The sequence below is a fragment of the Macrotis lagotis genome, chromosome 1 (assembly GCF_037893015.1).
Source record: "Macrotis lagotis isolate mMagLag1 chromosome 1, bilby.v1.9.chrom.fasta, whole genome shotgun sequence".
Classification (NCBI taxonomy): Eukaryota; Metazoa; Chordata; class Mammalia; order Peramelemorphia; family Peramelidae; genus Macrotis; species Macrotis lagotis.
The window spans coordinates 205,957,435-205,966,202 of NC_133658.1; the positions used below are offsets into that span (position 1 = coordinate 205,957,435).

The 8,768-nt window shown below is 34.4% G+C and overlaps 1 pseudogene; it reads right to left on the bottom strand.

Annotated features, from left to right (window-relative positions):
• Positions 1-2,574: 2,574 nt before the first annotated feature.
• LOC141515149 (SIN3-HDAC complex-associated factor pseudogene) lies at positions 2,575-3,793 on the bottom strand (annotated as a pseudogene).
• Between the last annotated feature and the right edge of the window lie 4,975 nt (positions 3,794-8,768).

The window sequence follows — 8,768 nt, forward strand, 5'->3', positions numbered from 1 at the left end:
AAAATAAGAACTCCCAGGAATATTATAGCAAAATTCCAGAACTCCCAAGTCAAATAGAAAATATTACAAGCAAGCCAGAATGACATAGTTACAGTATTGTAGAACCACAGTCAGAATTACACAGTGTTTTGCTGTGTCTACATTAAAGGCTCATAGCTTTTGGGAAATGTTATTCTGGAAGGTGAAAGAGCTGAGATTACAACCAAGAATCAACTACCCAGAAAAACTTAAAACTTCCTCTTTCAGGGGAAAAGATATATATATTCACTGAAATAGGTACTTACAAACTTTCCTGTTGGAACAACCTGAGCTAAACAGAAAGTTTGATCTTCAAGTATAGGACTTAGGTGAGGCATAGAGAAGTTGAATGGGAAGGACTAATTATGAGGGATTTAATGGTGTTGAACTGCTTGCATTCCTGCATGGGAAGATGATGCTGATAACTCTTACAAACCTTCTCATTTATTAGAACAGTTAGAAGGAGTATATCTAGACAAGGCACAGGAGAAAGCTGAATATTATAAAATGGAATAATTAGGTGAGAAAGGAATGTACTGGGAGACAGGAAAAGTAGAGTTAGAATGGGCTAAGGTATTTTACATAAAAGGCAAGAAAAAAACATTCGCAATATTGTGTAATGGGCAAAGTTTAGGAAAAATAAGTGAGGCTTAATTCTCATTGGAAGTGGTTCAGAGAGGAGAGAAAAGGGATGGGAGTAAGGGAATGGGGGAGATGTAGGTGATAGCACAGAGGTAAGATCATGGGAGAGGGTATCAGATACCATACACATTGAAGGAGGGACAGGGTGAAAGGAGAAAGAAAATATAGTAAATGGAAGTGGGAGTATTAGTTTGGTGGGAAATACAGCTAACAATAACAACCATGGGGATAAATATTGAAACAACTTTTCTGATAGACTTATGATAAATTGCAATCCATCCAAGAGATAGAGCTGATGGTATCTGAATTTGGGCTGAATTACAATTTTTTCCTCTTAACATTACTTTTTTTTTTGTTTTCTAAATAAGACTAAATTTATTCAATATCCTAGGAAAAGTTTTGATTATAAGTATATGAACAGTATAAAAAAATACAAAACAGATTGGAAGATTTCTAATACATTAATACAAAGTGCATGACTACATACATTACGTCCTATAGGCAAAGGTACAGGTGAAGGAGGGTGAAGATGACTGTGGTTGAGGTTCGGCAATAAATAAATAAATAAATACAGAAGTAGAGATGATCTATATTATAGTATATTCTACCATACTGCAGCCATTTAAAATGTACAAAAAACCCCATTTCAAAAAGTAACTCAGGAAGAAAATGACAATGGATAGGACTCATGCATGCACTTCAAATACTGTAGCTCCACATAGATAATCTATCCATTTTATCACACAGTAATGTGCATGGAGAGGATGAAGTATGTATACTTTTCTCCAAAAGGAGGAGCGTATTGACTAATGGTTGAAATATAAAAAATTATAGGGGGCCTGTAAAAAAAATGGCTCACTCTTCATTCTTATGTCAAACTTACAAAATCCCGTCTTAAAAATAAGCACCACATAATGGTACAAGATAAACAACACTCCTTTTCTTATCTTCACTTTCTGCCCTGATTTGGTAGAACATGTTGAATTTACCCTCAAAATTTGGAACACTCTCATTAAAGAGGATTTTGTCAGCAGGAAGAACATGTAGTGGATTCAAACAGTTTTTCTTGAAATCATTTTATAACTGAAAAACATCATGTGCAGCATTTATTTTATCCATAACATCGCAATGTTTGGAAAGCTTGAAATAGAAATAAAAAACAAACCCATTCTATATCCCAACACCTTTTCCTTCCTCTAGTGGAAGTTAATATTAAACATTTAAAAAATGACACAAACTTGTAGCAGTGCACTGCAGTAAATCCCAAGAGGTTAAAACAAGTTAAATGCCCACCTATGTAGGTGAAACCTTCACAAAGGTCAACTGAAATAATCCAGAGCTAAAACTGAATCATGCAGGTCTTCTGATGTAGTCACTAAGCAACCTATAAGAAATTATATATAATACAGAAGAAAAATGTCAATTATTTACAGATGTGAAATTTCCTAGGAAATGTACCCAGAAGCATTAACCCTTGTGTTTTGCACAATCCTGAAGATAGGCATCATTGTTTCATTAAGATGGATCACTTCTTTTAATAATCAGTATATACAGTGTATTCTCTACCCATGCAGTGATACCTCTATGGTACGAAAAGGAAGAAGAGCCTAGTCATTCTTCCCAAAAACTTGCTCCAGGAGGACCTGTGGCTTTATTTTTTAGCAATTCCACATAAATTAATATCGTCTTGACTACTAAAATACAGAGTAAGCAACACACATGAAAAAAGTCTCTCTTCATCTTAAATTTAAGGTATGCTAACTCCTCTAAGTTATCTGCACTAGAAGGTGCAATCTGTCCTGCTTAATCACTCAGTAGTACAGGTATGAATCAAACTTTGCAAGATTTTCATGGTTCAGAATTGTTTTCAAATGCCTCTCTGGTACTTAAAGTTCTTTTTACTGATCTGTTAGATTTGCTTTCACAAAAGAAACCAAATGTTATCACTCACTTAAAAATGTCTAATCACTGTTTTTTCAATAGAGAAAGACTAAACTACATATTGTTTAATGTACAAAAATCTTATTTCTTCCCTCTACACCCCTCTCAATGTTCATGCATTAAGAAAGGATCAAAAAACCAAAACCAACAAACAACTCAAAGAGCATTTTACAGCAGCATTCAGCTTTCCTATCAAATACGTAGCATCTTAAATATTATGTACAATCTTTTTAGTAAGATAGACACTGGCTTCAGAGTTTGCTGAAGTGGAAAGAAAAATAAACAAAACCCACTTAAAACCATTCTAGAAATTGTCTTTTGGCAGAATAGCAAGTGTCCAAGTAAAAAAAAAAGAGGGTCATCATGTTGCCTTTCCTGTTCTTATTTTCGGTCCCCCTCCTTGAGAAACATTAGAGTCACCATTCCTCCTGACTGGAGACAGGCAGAGATTCTGATCTCTGCTCCTCTGGTTTTTCTGCAGCGGCTTTCTTATTTCCACAACAGGGCTTGAATAGATGTGTTTCTATTAGGACTTCCCCAAAATGCCCTTTGTAGATAATCCCACAGCATACTTTCTGTCTTTTCCAGTATGTAAGATCTAAAAAGGAAAAGACTGGTGTTCTGCTAGACCCAGAGCTGATCTCCATATCTGAACCATCATCAGACTGGTTACTGTAACAAGGGGATTAAGCTGGGGAGGCACTTGAAGTGGTGCTATGAGCATCAGAATTGTGGCGTTTGAATTCCTTTTGCAATTTGTTGATCTGGTTGCTCTTTATTCTACTTCCAGAAAGAGTTTTCACTTTCTTTGGTTTTAATGTAGTCTTTAGACTGGGTCCAGCCCTTGCATCTACCACTTGATTCCAGTTTTTTTTTTTTTTTTTTGATCCTGCTGGTAGCTTCTTCCATCTTTTCACCAGAAGCACACAGGCATTACATATGTCTCCTGAACGAGTTTCATGCAGCCCAAAGCAACTCTGGAAATCCTTCTCATAGCGTTTACTGTCAGTGAAACGAGAACTAGAGGACTTGGCTCTGCAAATACAGCAACCCTCTATACTTCTGTACATCTTTGGTTTGTGGAAACCAAACATTTTGTCTTCTTGACAGTAGCCTTCCTGGAGGAATTCGATGGGGAGTGTGAGGCGGGGTGTCCTACAAGTCAGCCGGGCCCGCGTCCTCCTTCAGGCTGCTCCTTAGGCTCCGGAAAAATTGTCTACTGCAATTCAGTAGTTGTTACCTAGGGCCGGGCTTACATTACTTTTCTTGAGGTTTCTCTTTGTGGGGGGTTATGTTTAGTTTTACAGCAAAACTATTTAAGTAATATGAAAATAAAGAAATAACTGAAATGAAAAAAATCAGAATAGGCCTAATGAAAAAAGAAGCACAAAAATTCATTAAGGAAAAAAATAGAATTGACCAAATGAAAAAGGTCACTGTAGAAAATGATTTCTTAGAAGTTAGAATTCAGCAAAAAGAATATGCTGACTTTATGAGAAATCAAAAAAAAAACAATACATAAAACCAAAGGAATGAAAAGACATAAGATAATATGAAATATCTCATTGGAAAAATAACTGACCTAGAAAAGAGATCCAGATTGAACTAACTGAATGCTATGATCAAAAAGATCCTAAACATTTTTCAAGAAATTATCAAGTAAAACTATCCAGGTATTCTAGATCTAGAAGGTAAAATAAAAGCTTGAAACAATCTTCTGATCATCTCCCGAAATATATTTCTAAATGAAAACTTCCAGGAATATTTTAGCTAAATTCTATAGTTCCAAATCAAAGAGAAAATATTGCAAGCAGTCAGAAAGAAAGACTTCAAATATTGTGAAGTCACAATTAAGATAGTATAAGATTTGCAACTTCTACATTAAAGGGTCAGAGCTGGGTTAAGAACTCACTATTTGACAAAGTTGTTGGGAAAATTGAAAAATAGTGTGGCAAAACTAGGCATAGATATACATCTTACACACTATACCAAAATTAGATCAAAATTAGAGCAAATTTCAAAATCGATTAGATCACATTATAAACTGCAAAATGAATGATTTTGACTAGATTAAATTAAAAAGTTTTGCACTACTAAAAAGAAATTCTGCAAAAATTAGAAGGATAGCAGAAAGCTGGAAATAATCTTCACAATTAGGATTCTGATAAAGGTCTCATTTCTAAAATATATAGAAAATTGCATTAAATTTATAAGATCACAAGTATTCCCCAACTGATAAATGGTCAAAGGATGTGAAGAGACAATTTTCAAATGAAGAAATTAAAACTATAGAATTATATGAAAAAATGCTCCAAATCATTATGGAATAGAGAAACGCAAATTAAAACAACAATGAGGAATCATCTCACACCTTTCAGAGTAACCAAGATGAGAAAAAGGGAAAATGGTCAATGTTGGTGAGGGTATGGGGGGACTGGGACATTGATGCATTTCTGATGTTGTTTCGAATGGATTCAACCATTCTGGAGAGTAATATGGAACTATGCCCAAAGAGCAATAAAACTGTTCATACCCTTTGACCCAGCAATTCCAATTATAGTACTATATACAGAAGTAATAATAAAAATACATACTCCAAAATATTCATAGCAGCTCTTTTTATAGTGGCAAAGTTGGAAATTGAAGGGATGCTCATCAATTGGGGAATGACTAAACAAGTTATTCTACATGAATACTATGGAATACTGTTGTTCTATAAGAAATGATTGGATTCTAGAGAAGCATGGAATGATTACAGGGATCTGATGCTGAACAATGGGAGTAGAACCAAGAAAACAATGTACACATTAATAACAGCACTGTAAGATGAAGCAGCTCCTCTCAGCAGTTCAGAGAGCTAGGACAATTGGATTAACTGGATATGGACTGTCAACCCCATCCAAAAGAAGAAAAATAAAATAAAATAAACCCATTCATCCCCCTAAAAAAACAACCCTTCAGTAGCTGATGAACACTTTATAAAAATTATCTTTTTTATATCTCTTTCCTTTAATCCTAATTCCTTATAACAACAAAAAAAAAACTAATCTGTAAACATGTTTCTCAAAACATGTATATACCAATGCTAACCTGACTGCTTCTGAGGCGGGGGTAGGATGAGAGGGTGGAAAGAAATTGTGTAAGTTAAAAAATTCATGTACATATGGATGAAAATAAATGAATCTAAAAAGTAAAAAAATGAGTAGGAACAAAAGGATCAGAGGTCTTGGAATATGATATTCAGGAGGGTAATAGATCTAGGATTACAACCAAGAATCACCTATCTAACAAAACTGAGTTTAAACCTTCAGCTGGAAAAAAGTGACATTCATTGAAGTAAAAGACCAGATTTGAGTAAAAAAAAGTATTTTCAAATACAAGATTCAATAGAAACCTAAAAAAGGTAAAAAGGAAAATGGTTCATAAAATAATCATTTCCATTTTCAGTAATCTGTGAATTCTGAGTAAAGTTCTTCTGTATATCAGAAATAAAATATGTACTTCCTCTAACTTCTGTTTATTGGTTCTGGTTCAGCTTTCTGAAGTTAGGTAGAATGATATCTAACTCACCCACTATACTCTAGCCTTTCAAATATTTGAAGGTAGTTATGCTCATATGCTGCTATCTAATAGCAGAAATGAAGAAGAATTAAGAAATTTCTAGATGAAGGCAAGTTAGGAGAGTGATAAACCTGGCTTGATGCTTCCCATCAAAAAAGCTAAGATCTTGTCAACTAGTCCCATCCTTTCCTAATAATAGAGGAAGAAGTAATGGAATATTTGCCATATTTTATATTCTTGGGTTCAGATATTACTACAAACATCAATGGAAATATGAAATTGAAAAAAAAAGCTTTCTTCTTTGAAGGAAAGCTATGACAAATCTGGGCAGCATGCTAAAAAGCAGACATGTCACCTTTCTAACAAAGATCAATATAAACAAAACTGTTTTTTTCCAAAGGCAATGTGTGTCTGTGAGTCACACTATAAGGAAAACTAAGTACTGCAGAATTGATGCTTCAAACTGTGGTACTGGAGAAGCCTTCTGAGAGTCTGTTGGACAGCAAGAAGATTAACTCAGTCAACGCTTAAAGAAATTAATTCAGATCATTCACTGGAAGGTTAATTATTGAAACTGGAGAATTCTTCCAAATTCTTATCTTTTGTTCATTGTTTTGGTAGGAGAGTTCTGTGTAAAACAACCTTCAATGGATCTTTGCTTCCCATTTTCTCTTTGATCAGAATTAGTCAAGGCAGTATGTATAGTACAGTGGAAATGGCACTGAATTTTAAAGACGGAGGAGCCAGGTTTGAATCCCAGACTTCCTAAAAATCCCTGGAAGGTGTCATTCATGTTCTTTGATGCTATGAGTACTGTAAATTAAGTCCACTTGTATAAATACATTAAGGCACTCATTTGCTCAAGTTAATATATTAGTCTCAGTAATGTTTCTCTAATGTTGTCTGATATAATTTGGCAAGCATTTGGCTCCACTCTTCATATGGGAAGGAGTCAGATTCATGAAGAGATATGCTCTAGATCTGAGAATACAAAATAAGAACTAAGCAGCACTACATAAGCAATTATTTTCTGTAATATAAAAAAGTATTTCAATATCATTAATATTCTCTTCTTTTGCTTTATTACCTATGTAGATGATTTTTGGTGAGTCAGTAGAATTAAAGTTACTTGAAGTTAGACTCAGATTTGTACTCGTGTCTCCAGTTCATAGCAAAGTATCTGGAATATGGTAGGCATTTAATTCTTGTTTATTAATGCATTGATTTTTTAAGGTTATATGAGCAGAATTCCAACTTTGCCAGATGTTGCCAAGGTAAGACTTAATTTGACTCCAAGTGAGTCACTGTATGTCTTTCTTGTGTCTACAATAGTTAAGTTTGGAAAATTCCTCTCCAGATTTTCCAGAAAGTATTTTTCATCTAGAGCATCTCACAAAGACAATCCAGTAATTTATTAAGAGGGTTATCTTTTAGGAAAAAAAAATATTTCAACTTATAGTAATATGATGATTTACTTTCTAAAATTACACAAATCTTAGGGAATAAATTGCTCATTTGCAAGAGGTTTGTCTGTTTTTCTTTTAATTGATTAGAGTCCTCGAAATGAACCCTTCCTATGCCCTTAAATTTTAATTTAACTAATTTTTTCATGGTTATAAAAGAAGCTGCTGTCTATACTTGATAATTTTCTAGATACTCAACAAGGAGAGGGTCAAAAAATTGAAAATCTGCAAAATTTCTTACACAAATATTATTGCTATTATCATTAACATCACTAATGTTATTAATTGTAACTAAAATATTAACAAATACTACATACCTAACACTAAGAGTCCTGACTCCAAGGCCAGTACTCTATCCACTCTATCCATTGGTCTTGCAGTCAGTAGGACAAGAGTTCAAATCTGACCTCAGATACTTGAATCTTACTAGCTGTATGATCTTGGGCAAGTCACTTAACACTTATTGCCTTGCATCTAGGGCCATCTCCAGTTGTCCTGATTTGTATCTGGCCACTGAACTCAGATGACTCTGGAGGAGAAAGTAGGACTGGTGACTTAGCACAGTACTCCTTCACTCAAATTCAATTCATGTGTTTGCCATAGCATCACTTTCCTGAAGTTGTGGTCTTCTTCAAAAATGAGGGGAAAAAATTATAAGCATAAAAGTCAAGAGATTTGAGTTCTAATCTTCCTAAGTAGCTTCTCTGTCTCTAGTTGTATGATTTTAGGTGAGTTTTCTTAAACATATAAAACCTCTGGAACAACACTAAAATTCTATGATTCTATTGTTTCAAATTCCAATTCACCAGGCAGAGAATTATAAAAAACAAAACCAAACCAACAACAATCATATCAGCCTACCCTTGGCTGCCACAAAAAACATTGTTTTGTTTCACAAAAGCTGAAGCCCATAAGGATATTAAAGGGAACAGGCATTCAACTCCAGACAACTAGCTGAGTCCAGAGTAATTCATTTGTCAACTTGGGAGGGCACAGCAGAACAAGTCAAAGGAGTGGTCTATTACATAATTCAATCATGGATCCAGTATCCCTTATTAGCAACTGAACTTCTACTGATTCACACATTATGTATTTGTGAGCTGATGCCCACAGAGATCTCAATCCAGTTTTGCATGCCAGATT